At 42.3% G+C, this 12,750-nt stretch overlaps 1 protein-coding gene across 5 annotated transcripts in view; it reads right to left on the minus strand.

The window, feature by feature from the left end:
- The window catches only part of ATF7 (activating transcription factor 7), a 123,535-nt gene that overhangs the window by 44,661 nt on the left and 66,124 nt on the right, over positions 1 to 12,750 (minus strand). The window lies entirely within an intron of this gene.

The raw sequence follows: 12,750 nt of genomic DNA on the forward strand, positions 1-12,750 counted from the left end.
ACATTTCAAGCGCAATAAAGATGCCATCTAAATTCCACCTGCAGCATAATTACAGAACAAAAGTGCATGCAAGGGCTTTTGGGTGCTGCTGCTGAACTTGGCTTCTCTTCAGTAGTTCAAGGGGATAAGGGAGTACTGGGGATATGTCAGTCACATTTAAATCCAAACAAAAGGATTCACCCCCTTCTTGTTCCTGGAGGAGTGTTACGGGCTGACTCATTTTTTAAATTATTGTCTCAATTTCTGCATTTTTGAAATAAAAGGTACTAAAGGAGGGAAAGAGTTAAGCTAAATAATAATGAAAGACCAGAGGATGGATTGTGCCTCTCCTAATAGACTGCGACAAACTGTTAGCTTCAGAGCATTTCATGAGGCCATACTGCAGGATTTTTATTCATCCAGTAGTTGTGCAGTATTGTTCTGACACCCTCTTGCTTCTAGAAATAGCTCCTGCATCGCAGAGAATTTTATAAGAAAAAGAAAAGGAAAGAAGGAACACCTGTACCTGTGAACCAGCTAAAGTGCAAACTGGCAGTTCGATCTCTATACGCTCACTTGGGTCTAGATTCTTTTCCAAGTAGATACGTGTCCCTGGAAGCTACATGTTGACCTTGTAGCTTTCCTTAATCAGCATTACTGAGAGGAGGTTTATAATAGTGGGGGGGAAGAGAAATAATAGGTATTAATGTTTACACAAAACAAAAAAAGTTTATTTTCCCTTTATTATCATAGAAGATATTTTGTAGAATATGCCTCATCCCTCAAACAAATGGCATCTCAAAAGTGTCTGTGATCAGCGGACCATGGCCAGAGCTTTAAAAAACTTGTTGGTCCTGAAAGCATTTTTAGTAGTTCTATCAAAAGGGTTTCTATCTCTAGAAGTTTGTGAAATACAGGATTGAAGTATGAATGCCACTTTATTTACCCTCCATATTCCCCCTGTAATATTTAACAATAATATTTGTCCTCTTGCTGGGGTACCCTCTCTTCAAAGTCTGAGAAGCCCCCTGAAACCTACTGATGATGTCTAAGCAGATCCTGTTTGTTTCAATGTTCAGTTGAAGCTATATCTGCCCAATTCATTTATGCTGAGAAAATACTGGACGGGGGAGAAAAATTAAAAGGCTGAAAAAATGGTTATTGTGCATGATTTTCAGCCTGTGTGTGTTTTTTTAAAGAGGGAAAGGATTTTTTCCAGCTTTTTTTTACATCATGCCATAAAGCAGGGGTGCATTTACTGGTCTGCTTCTAACATACTCAGCTGCCAGTCCTGCTCTTTCCCTGAGAGACAATGACAAGCAGTTGTATGAGGAAAAGAAGTAGGTTAAGGCAAGGAGAGAAAGAAATAATACATGTGGGCAGGGGAAAGGGAGTTTCAAATACGTATCTAGAAGCATCAGCAGTAGCTTTAAATGGTAAATATGCAGTTACACCAAACATGAAACCCCACAGGTCCAAGTCTTGTTTCTTTGACACTACTATCTGGTGCTAGGTAAAAAAGTGGAAAGATTTTTTTATTTTTTTTTAGTTTGACAAGACTGCAAGCAGCAGCAAGAAGACTAGAAGCCATTGGGAATGGGAATCAAGGTTATTTATTTTCCATAAAGGATGGTTATGTGGCAACGAGTTTTAAAGGAAGTGTGGTAATGTCACATTATAGCTCAGTGTGTTTCAATAATGAGATCTCTGTAGCCACCTAAAAAACTAAGCCATGCTCTGGAAGAGCTAGGTCTTTTAGTCAACTGTGATTTGGGTTCTGCAGCTTTGGTTCTCTAGAATTTATTTTAATTGCCAGTTATTGTGTCTTGTTGCATCTTGGGAATTTTTAGGGCACTCTTCATGTTTCTGTTTCACATTACAGCTCTATGTAACATCTTTATATGGTCTTACAGGCTTTGGAGTGCTCTCTTCCTCTACACATAAATGCTCAGAGACACAATATATCTCTCTACGTATATTTCCAAACACCAAAACCTAGAGGCTAAATCATGTCATTTAACACAGAGGGGAAAGTGAGTGGAGTATAACAAAAAACAAACAGAGTGAGTTACAGCCACAGCATCAGCTTTAATATTTAATTTCTTTCCATCAGCATCTGTCACATCTTCTGTGTTATTTCAGCCTGAAGTTGGCTGTTTCCCTCCTGTCCCCAAATGAAGATGATGTAGATTGTCAGCTCTTTGGGGCAAGTATCATGTGTTTAAACGTGTTTGTACACAGGCTACGACATCAAGATCAAGGCCTTGTTAGGAGTTTCTGGGTTGTCAGTACAATATAAACATTAAATATGCATCAAGGAGAGGAGGAAAAACAGCTTATGACAGAAAACCCAAGAGAGTATGGGTACCGCACTATTTCAAATGTGGCCCTTATGGGCCAAGCTGCAGCACCGCTACCTGATTGGTGTATAAATTTACATTTTAAAAATAAATGCACACAGACATAATATTTGCATTTTTCTCTTCCTTGAAAGATGGTGGTTGAATTCACTAGATTACACAACCCCAGTGGAGGAGCTTCATCCTCCTCATGCAGTTCCAAGCTTGTTTTTAGGAGTCCCCAGGCTGCATTTGGCCCGGCATGCTCCTACAAGAGACCCATAGTTCCTCTGATACAATGTATTTAGTGTGTGCATGGTTATTTAGCGTTTGGGTAAACAAGTATCTGTGTTTATTTACCCAAGAGACAGTAAAAGTTTTCCAGAGAAGACAGATTTTGGGCTTATTGGGTTGGAAAGTTTGCATTCTTTACCCAACAGGCTGTGACAGCCCCACGGAATAAACATTTTGGTAAATTTTAAATGCACTAATTTTAAAATGTTTATTTAAAAAGCTACAATAACTCCAGCTGGGCTGGTACATTTCAGTAATGTAATAAGGAGCTACAGAATAAAGTACACTGGGACAAACTTTGGGTCTTTACACAGGCAAAACTCCCCTCAACTCAATGAGGAGGAAAAGAAAAGCAAGGATTTTGCCCTTAGCCTGCACTTACAAAGCCCACAAAAACTGATACAGGTGATGGGAGAGCTACAGTGGCTGCTTGTTAGGACAACTTGCAGATCCCAGGGTACAATGCAGCCAGGGCACAAACAGCAAGGTGGAGCATGCTTGGACCAATAGTTTTTGTGGGGCAAGCTCTGTAATAAAGAGGAAAATGGTAGCAGACTGCATTTGGCATGAAGATAGCACTCAAAGTGCCTTTAAATCTGTTGTGTCGAGCCCAACAGTTTAACATACACACACAGAAATCTCTGGGCCATAAAGACATATTTTTCAAGTAATTTAAGAAGAAAGTAACTCCAACTATGAAATACATTAGCTCCTTGGAGAAAAAAAACAACATAATGGGTCTAAATTACAAGGCTCCAAACTGTGCCACAGAATACACTTGTAAAAGGAAATTTTAAGTGAAAGTGGGAGCAGACAGCACATTTTCATTGAAATGAAAAAAGACTGGGAGCCAAGATCTTTTGCACCAAGCTGCAGCCCACAATGAGTTTTTACAGCTAAATTAATAAACCCTTGTTAATAGTGGGAAAATGAAATGTTGACCCAACCTAACTACAGTGTCACAAACGATTTTGCAGCACTCAGATACCATGCTAATGGCATAGCAGGGTATAAATATATTGCTCGACACCGTTAGCAGTGAATTAAAACATGTCCTTTATTGCAGTAGTAAATTTACAGGCACATGCTTACACGAGATGATGCATCAGGCAGCATACAGTAGATATAATGAGTCACAAGTAGTTAACTTTCAAAGAAAGCCATGCAGGGCCGGCTCCAGGTTTTCTGCCACCCCAGGCGGCAAAAAAACATAACAGAACAACCCAGCAGCGCGATCATGCCGCTCCACTCGTCGGTGGCAATTTGGCAGCAAGTCCTTCGCTCTGAGAGGGATTCGCTGCCAAAGACCTGGACGTGCTGCCCCAATAGCGGCCAGAGTGCCACCCCTTGGTTTTGGCCACTCCAAGCACCTGCTTCTTTAGCTGGTGCCTGGAGCCGGCCCTGAAGCCAAACTTTATTCAGGAAGGTCACCTGCCCCTCCTCCCACCCTCGCTTTAATTCTCAGAATGGAATGGCCTTTAAGTTACTAATAATAAGGAAGAATGAGCTTGTGATTAAGGTTCTGAAGATGTGGGTTCCCGGATCTGCCACAGACTCCCTATGTGACCTTGGGCAAGTACTTCATCTCAGTTTCCTTTTTGTAAAATTATGATGATTCTCTGTCTGACTGAGGGGTTAGGAGAATAAATTCACTAATGTTCGTAAGATGTTCACACACTAGAGTGATTCATAGATTTTAAGGCCAGACTGGATCATTATAATTATCTAGTGGGGACTCTATTAGCACCCAGATAGATCTGTTTCCACTGTAGAGCAGGTGTTGGGGCAATACCATAGCTGGTGTTGGAATGACTTGTTGCATTCTATTACACCAATGGTAGAGCTGATTTGTATATTTTTACATTTATTTGTGAGGTGCACAAAGTTGTGAGTTCAAGGAGAATTTTCTCAGAAGTTTACCTGTGTCCCTGCCCACTATCTTGCTCCCACTGTGTTATTACAACATACAGGCTCACACGCAGGCAGACCATCACACGAAGAGTGATCTTCAGAAGCGGCCATCAGTTCTCATTGAGACACTTATGGCCACATTTTCAAAAGCACCCAATGTACTGCAAGTTGGGCTGGTGGCTAAACAGGAGCCGAGCTCTTTTGAGCAACTGACCATGATGGAATGGATGCTCACAAGTTATTGGGCTAGTTACTGAAGCATTCCTAAGGACAGATTTTCCTCTGAAGTACACAGCACATACACCTTAATGCTCCTACCGTGGGGGTAAATGGATTGTTCTGAAGAGAGCTGAGGGGGACCTAATCCTAACCAAAAAGCAAAACCAGCGTGCAGTGTATGTGTTAGAGCAGGGAAGGGGAATTTGGGCACTTGGGTTCTATTCTCAGCATTTCCACTGACCTGCTGTGTCACCCGGACCCAAGCTCATTTCACTGGGTGACTTAGTTTCCCCTTCTACGTAATGGGGACAATTATGACTTACACAGTAGTGGCAAAAAAACTTCAGGACCAGACTTCAAAGAGAAACTGCTGAGCTTCAGTTCATCTGCAAATTTGCCACCATCAGCTCAGGATTAAACAAAGACTGTGAATGGCTCGCCAACTACAAAACCAGTTTCTCCTCCCTTGGTTTTTACACCTCAACTGCTAGAACAGGGCCTCATCCTCCCTGATTGAACTAACCTCGTTATCTCTAGCTTGCTTGCATATTTTATATATACATAAACACACACACACCCCTGCTCCTGGAAATTTCCACTACATGCATCTGATGAAGTGGGTATTCACCCACGAAAGCTCATGCTCCAAAACATCTGTTAGTCTATAAGGTGCCACAGGATTCTTTGCTGCTTTTACAGATCCAGACTAACATGGCTACCTCTCTGATACTTGACAGTAGTACTGAGAGCCATAATTAATTTCTGTAAAGCCCTCTGATATACTTGACAGACAAAGGATTAGATCAGTAAATAATGAGAATGAGGGTAAGAAGCCATAACTGAAAGGACATTTTCTCATGACGTATCACTTAGATGGTGATCATTCTATGACATGCATTGACAGTCTAAACTGATCTAGTCAGAGTATATGTTTTAAGTCATTTTCGTTGTTAGTCTCTGAGCACGGACACTTCTGTCTTTATGCCTAAACATTTTGTGACGCAGACAGTAAAGTATCTAGTGACTTTCCCAATTTAAAATCAGCACCACAGAACAAGATATTTTCCTCCCTGTTTATTAGTGTCTCATGAAAATCAGAAAATCCATGGCTAGTATAGTCCGACCTGAAAACAGCATGGTTTGATGCATTTCTGGGCAACATACACTTTCGCTCACTCAAACCGCATCCAGATTAAGTCTTGAAATGTTATTTTTGGCTCAGACAGCTCCAGAGACCCATGTGGATATGTCTTTTACTTTAAAAATGTGCTTACATCCTGGACTATGATTAATTCACATTTCTTTCCTTGTTTTAAAAAAAAAAAAAATCAGAAATTTCAGGCTCTGTTCACAGGCACATTTATTTCTGTTATTAGGAAACCAAGACTGCTAACTGGCTCTTTTGATGTTCAATCTCTTTAGTTAGGGTTAACATGCAAAAAATCGGGAAGTTTGCCACTCCAGATATGACCAACCTACAAAATCTGCCATTTTCTTAAGCAGCTGTGCATCTCACTATGCCCACAAACTGTCACAGATTTACATCAGACAACATGGCAGCTACAATCTGCACTCAAATGATTCTATGCAGTAAAACTTAGACATGAAAAGAGAGATAATCAGTCTAGTGGCTACTACCACTTACAAGACCCAGGTTTGTTCCCAGAAGCAGTTTCTTCTTCTGGCAGTTGGCAGAGGTTGGAAGCACTGCAGAGATGGCACACTTAGTCCGCAGTGGGACAGAGTAGCTTAGATTACTCAAGGGCTGACTTTCCTGTCTGTTAAGCAACAGCGTTAACAAGTACTGGAGAAAGTTGCATTTAGCCCCTCCATAGCCATAAGGGTAGTACCTTTGAATGTGAGTGGGTAAATAATTTACATTTCTTTAGCTTCTTATCACAAAGAGCTTCAGGTACCCTGCAACTCCACTGAAATGTGGGTGGCAACCATCTGGTGCACAGTTCACCAGAGGTTCTCAAACTGAGGGACACAGAATGTATTCTGGGGAGGCATGAGAACCTGCTCTGCCTTCAGAGCTGGGTGACCAGAGAGCAGTCACTGCTCTCCACTCTGCCTTCAAACCTGGGCTGCCATATATGTACTTGCGTGGCGGGGGAGGAGAAGGGCAGAGAGAAAGCAGGCCGTAAAATACTACGGACACAAATAAGGGGAGGGGAGCAATCAAATAAGTTAGAGCCACTGCAGTACACTACATAACAGTAGTGAGGAAAGAACATTGTTGTCCAAGGCCATATGATACAAACCTCAAATCTTATTTAAAATGCTACATAGTGAGAAGGTATCTACTTTGTCTGAAAGGCCTCTCGAATGTCCATCACAGCAGAACGGACTGCAGTTTTCACAGGCTTGTATACATGAAGTTAGCACAGAATAGCTGTTGCAATTTAAATTCACACATTAGCTTATTCTGTGCTAACTCCACCTAGGAACAAGCATATATTGCCCTAAAAGTGGCTTTAAAGTAGACTATGTTAAACTGCACAATGGCGCTTTTAGTGCGGAATAAGAACATCCCACGGGGGGGGGGGGGGAGACAGTGGCAGAATAGCTATTGTGCTTTCAATTCACACCTGAACTTATTCTGCAGTAACTTCCTGTGTAGACAAGCCCCAGTATCTTAAAGTGCCTGGAACTCAGTTTGTCTAACTGGAAGGAGTGCCACACTGTCACAATCTGAACCAGTGATTAATACATGATGCTTACATCAATAAGCCAACTCTCCTGCTAAAAAGGAATTTCCTAGAGTGCTGAGGATCCATCCGCTACCCTAGGCGAGGGGGGACAGAAAGATGAAATTTGTGATGCTGCATGGATGGTATAGAAGGAAAGCATCCAGTGACTTGGATAAACCCCCCTAGAATGGAATGGGTATTCTGACAGACCTTGGGCACCAAGGCTGCCTAATTCAAACCAAAAATGGGCAAAAGTTTTCAACCACGGTTGACTGAAGTTGGGCTCCTAAATAAAAGCAGCCAGATTTTCAACAATACAGATCAGTTTCTCTCATGGATTCCAATATAATTTGTGAGTGATGAGCACTTAAGTCAGGCTACTTTTGTTCAGAGGCCTGATTATGCATTTGGGTATCTAACTTTAGGCAAGCATTTAAAATAAACCTTGGCCAATAATACTTCATACTTTTGATCTGTAGAATGCAAAGCCCTCTACAAAAGGTGAGACTGATTATTAACCCCCTTTTGCAGCTGGGAAGACTGAAGTTATGGTAACTTTGCCAGGTCAAAGAGGATTCATTGGAACAGCTGAAAACAGAATCAGGTTTCCTGACTCGTAGTGTGGTGCCCCATCCATAGCACCATGCTGCTGCTGCTTGGTGGAACAGAACTGCATTACATTATGTGACAGTGGTAGCTAATTAAAAATTTATTTAATAACCATCAATTTTATTGAAATAAATCTACAAATGCACTACAATGAGGAAGTAAATAAGGATTATTACATTCTGCATTCTAATCCCAGCAGTACCAAGGTCTTCCTGTGTAACCTTGGGTAAATTACTGACTCTTTCCATCCCTAGTACACACCATAAAATGAGGATAATGTTCCCAGCTTCACTAGGGTGCTGCGAGGATAAATTCAATGGCATGAGAGTGCGCTAAGATACCCGTCAGGAACACTACAGAAAAACAATACAAATTAAAAATGAAATGGAAATATCCTTTTGGTCCATTAAGGGCCATTTGAAGAGTTAGTTTCAGGAACTGCTAAGCTCTTCATAGCTTGGAAGCTGGGGAGTGGGGACTAAACAAATGGGGCAGAATCAATGTCTTGGGTGGGGAACAGGGAGACACTGTTAGAGTGGAGTTCCTAAGCTGCCTTACAGAAGCATTTTTCTCTAGTGCAGTTTAGGAAGTTGGGGCATCAAGGAGGAAAGAGGTAAATAATGCAGCCACCTCACAGCCCTACAATCATATTATTTATGTGGCCTTGCTCACATCCAATCAGGAAAAAAAAATCATCAGACCCAGTGGTGGTAGCGAACAACCAAAACCAGACTGCAGATCTACCACAGAAATCCAATACTGGGTTTCTGCCTTCCACTGGAAGACTTTGCTGTTTACTAAGTGAGTCACACTTCCTGCTTTGAACTCGACAGCTCCTGAATGAATAAGCTGGAATTGAAGAATCTTTCTCAGCAAACAAACAGCATCAGCAGCAAGCCCTGCACTGTGTGCGCATGTGAGAGAGAATTTATAGAGTGAAAAGAAAAGAACAGGAAACTCCTTCCCAAAATACCCAAAGAAACAAGAATGTGTGTGTGTAAAAGTAATTAAATCAGAACTGGAGCTGATTAATTTGTCTACAGGGTTGAGGATTTGCGCTTTGGGAGGCTGTACTGGGATCTTAAAAAGTCTCTGGCATATGGCCCAGTCCATCAATAATGTACAGGCAAGAAAGGATTTTGGCAGCAGGTGCTAGCACATGCAGTTACGACTGCTCACTGGTGCAAGTCAGAATGACTTTCAGATTCCCTGCCAAACAGTACATTTAAGTTAAGTGCTCACGCTCGTTCAATATGCAAACCTTAAATCGCTGGTAACAATGGAGGGTTTGTACCAACCATGCTGCCACACCTGGTGGAGATGCTGCTACGCTTAGCAGAAAGTCAACTCTGCAGTACCTAGCCAGAAGTCCTTCATCAATGCCGGGAAGGCAATGAATTGAGTTCTTATGGGAGGGTGGAGTAAAAAAATAGATGTTATTAAAAAGCAAAAAGTACTGTTTTGATTCAAGGAGTTGAGCAAGAATTTGGCCTTTAAGATCTTTTCCTTAGTGCCTAGAGATATCAACTGCACACGCTCAGCATGCCTGGGCAAAAGATAATCATGGGATCCTTGATGAAGACTTTACACTGCCATTAATTTTCATCTACTCATCTTCTCTCACTGCTAATAGTTAAGGGCTACTGTACCCAGACATCTGTCACATTAATTACCACCTGAAACAGTTTTATATATCTCCCAGATTATTCGTGTACAGGCTAATTATGACTTGGCTCTCTTTGTCCAGAAAGGCTTTAGTTCTTGTCCTATCCAAATATACCCTGTACCACCTTACCAAGGTTTAGTTGGATGGGCTATTGTTTCAAAACGTTGCCCCAAAGTTCATCCTAGAAGTTAGCTTTCCTTGACAAAACTCTAATGGGGCAATGGAAAATAAGTATTTTTCCAGTTTGTTTCTTGTGTCACAGCTTGAGAGCTTCACACATTGCTCAACATTATCCTTTCCACACCCTTGATTAGAAGTGGATGCAATCTTCCAAAGTTGTTATGCACTGAAAGGTTAACTTTCTTGGACACATTCACGACATCTTGTACCTATATTCTACATATCTGTCAGTCTCTCCTTACAACCAAATATTGTATAGATGCTTTTAATGCACTGCCCCACCCCCAGCACTTTGGGCAGATCTACACTTGCTGAGCCTCTGTAGAGCTTCAGTGAAGATGCTAATCCACCTCTATGAGAGGCAGTAGGTATGTTGATGGGAGAAAAATAAGTTTCTAGTGTAGATCTGCCCTTTCTAATGGTCTGTTATGATGCTTTTGCATAAAGTGTTACCAATAAGGTATCAAAGTGGAGAGAGTTTGTTGTTATATGTCTTCAGTTAGAGGGCAGAAGGGAATTAGTTGCCTAGAAATACAGAACTATGGAAGTAACTGGTAGTGGGTCAGGGATGTGGACAGAATATGAGAGCCCATAATTATTGAAGGGTATAAATGTCAAGGAGGGAGAATAATTATTAAAGGCAGTACGGTACACAGGGGTACAACTTGGTGCTATAGGGTGAGATAAAGGGAAAATTTAGGTTAGTAGCACTCCTGCATCCAGTCTACCAAGTGACGGGACAGAAGTCGCATTGTTTGGGACATTTAAAACTACAATGTACAAAACAGTACCTAATGTATCGTAGAGATGTCTTGCATGGGCTCCAGGAGGGAGCATGAAGGGCTCGATAGCTTAATAATCATAGAAATTAAGTTACCAGAGAGGTAGCCGTGTTAGTCTGGATCTGTAAAAAGCGACAGAGTCCTGTGGCACCTTACAGACTAACAGACGTATTGGAGCATAAGCTTTTGTGGGTGAATACAGATGCATCTGATGAAGTGAATATTCACCCACAAAAGCTTATGCTCCAAAAGGTCTGTTAGTCTATAAGATGCCACAGGACTCCGTTGCTTTTCATAGAAATTAAGAAATGGCAGAGATCTTTGGCTTAGGAAAAAGATATTAAGCTGTCTTGAATTTCCACAGTTGTTCTAGTGAAATCAGAGACCAAAGACAACAAAAGTGATTTAACAGCCCATATAATTAATCCATTCATACCACAGGACAATTTCCGTCTTTGGATTCCTCATCCGGCCACCCTTTCCATCCATCCACGGGATGAAACTAGTTCTCCATTTTCACTGATTTAATAGACCATGGCCAAAAGAAACCAATATGATCAGCAAGCCTGACCTCTTACATAGTAACGGGTAAAGAATCTCATTCTGGAATCCAAGCAGTGGAAGGAATTATTTTCTACTATAGACACAAGCCAAATAAATTATGGCTGAAATAGAGCATATCCATTAGAAAGGCATCCAACATCATTTAAAAAGTGCAAGTGATGATGAATTTACCACATTACATGGCAAGCTGTTCCAATGTTAATTACTTACCCGGTTAAGGAGTTACAGCTGCATTCCAATTGAAAAACTTTTCTAATTTCAACTTCCAGCCATTGGATCCTGTTATGTCTATCAAATTGAAGGCACCACTCAAAATGTCAGATATTTTCTCCCTATGCAGGTACTTTTAGACCATGAGCAAATCACTGGCTTACATTCTTTCTGATAAATAGTGAGCTCCCAAGTCTCATGGTAAGTATGTTTTTCAGATCTTTAAATCAGTCTGCAGATCTCCTCTGAACCTTCTCCAAGTTGTGCATCCTTTTTAAAACATGGACAGCAGAACTAGACACAGCATTCCAGCAGTGGTCTCACCAATGCCACAAACACAAGTATTACTTCCCTACTCTTACTCAATATTCCTGTTCATATATCCTGAGATAAATTGACCCTGAGCTCCCATTGTATTATCCACAATAGTCCTCAAGCCCTTTTCAGCGTCACTGCTTTCCAGGATACAGACAGCAGATTGGGTTGTAAGTATAGCCTATATAAGGGATGACCAAACTGTGGCTCGCGAGCCATATGCGGCTTTTTTACGGTTAAAGAGCCCTCCATGTCCCTCCCATTCCACACTTACAAGACTGGGAGAGGGATGGAGCTCAGGACTCTGCCTTGCAATAGGGTGGTGGGGTAGAGGCTTCTGCCCAGCAAGGGTGGGATGGGGTGGGGTGGGGAGGGGAGGATGTCTCAGGGCTTCTGCCCAGCAGGTGGTACCTGCCGGTGCGCAGGGCTTCAAGGGGAGCAGGGCTGAAGCCCCGAGCCCCAGCAAGTGCCTCCCACGCGACTGAAGCCCGGAGCCCTGACAGGTATACTCCAACTCTTGAACTTGTGAAGACTGTCGTATGTGGCTTGGAAGATCAGTAAATTTGGACACCCTTGGCCTATATCGTATGCTCCTATATGAATGAACTTGCATCTGGCTGTTGGAAGTTGTTGGCTTGGTTGGTGCACCTTAGTAGCTGTGACCATCTCTCCTACTAAAGGTGTGTTAGAGTGGGGATTCTTCAGGATATCTATTTTCTGTCCCCTCTTTCTCTGTTGCCAGCAGGTTGTGCTACTCTAAATAGCAACATATACAAGGTAAATGAGAGGCCCTAATGCTGTCCCTTGTGTGCAGGACCGGCGCTAGGGTTTCTGGCGCCCTAGGTGCCAGGCCATTTCGCCACCCCGCGGGACCGGCAGACCGTCCGCAGATACGACTGCGGCAGCTCCACCGGAGCCGCCTGCCGCCCCCCCCAAATGCTGGCACCCCAGGGAAAGCGCCAGCCCTGGGCGGCTCCCTGACTGGGGGG

This window comes from Chelonoidis abingdonii, chromosome 26, assembly GCF_003597395.2.
Source record: "Chelonoidis abingdonii isolate Lonesome George chromosome 26, CheloAbing_2.0, whole genome shotgun sequence".
Taxonomy (NCBI): Eukaryota; Metazoa; Chordata; order Testudines; family Testudinidae; genus Chelonoidis; species Chelonoidis abingdonii.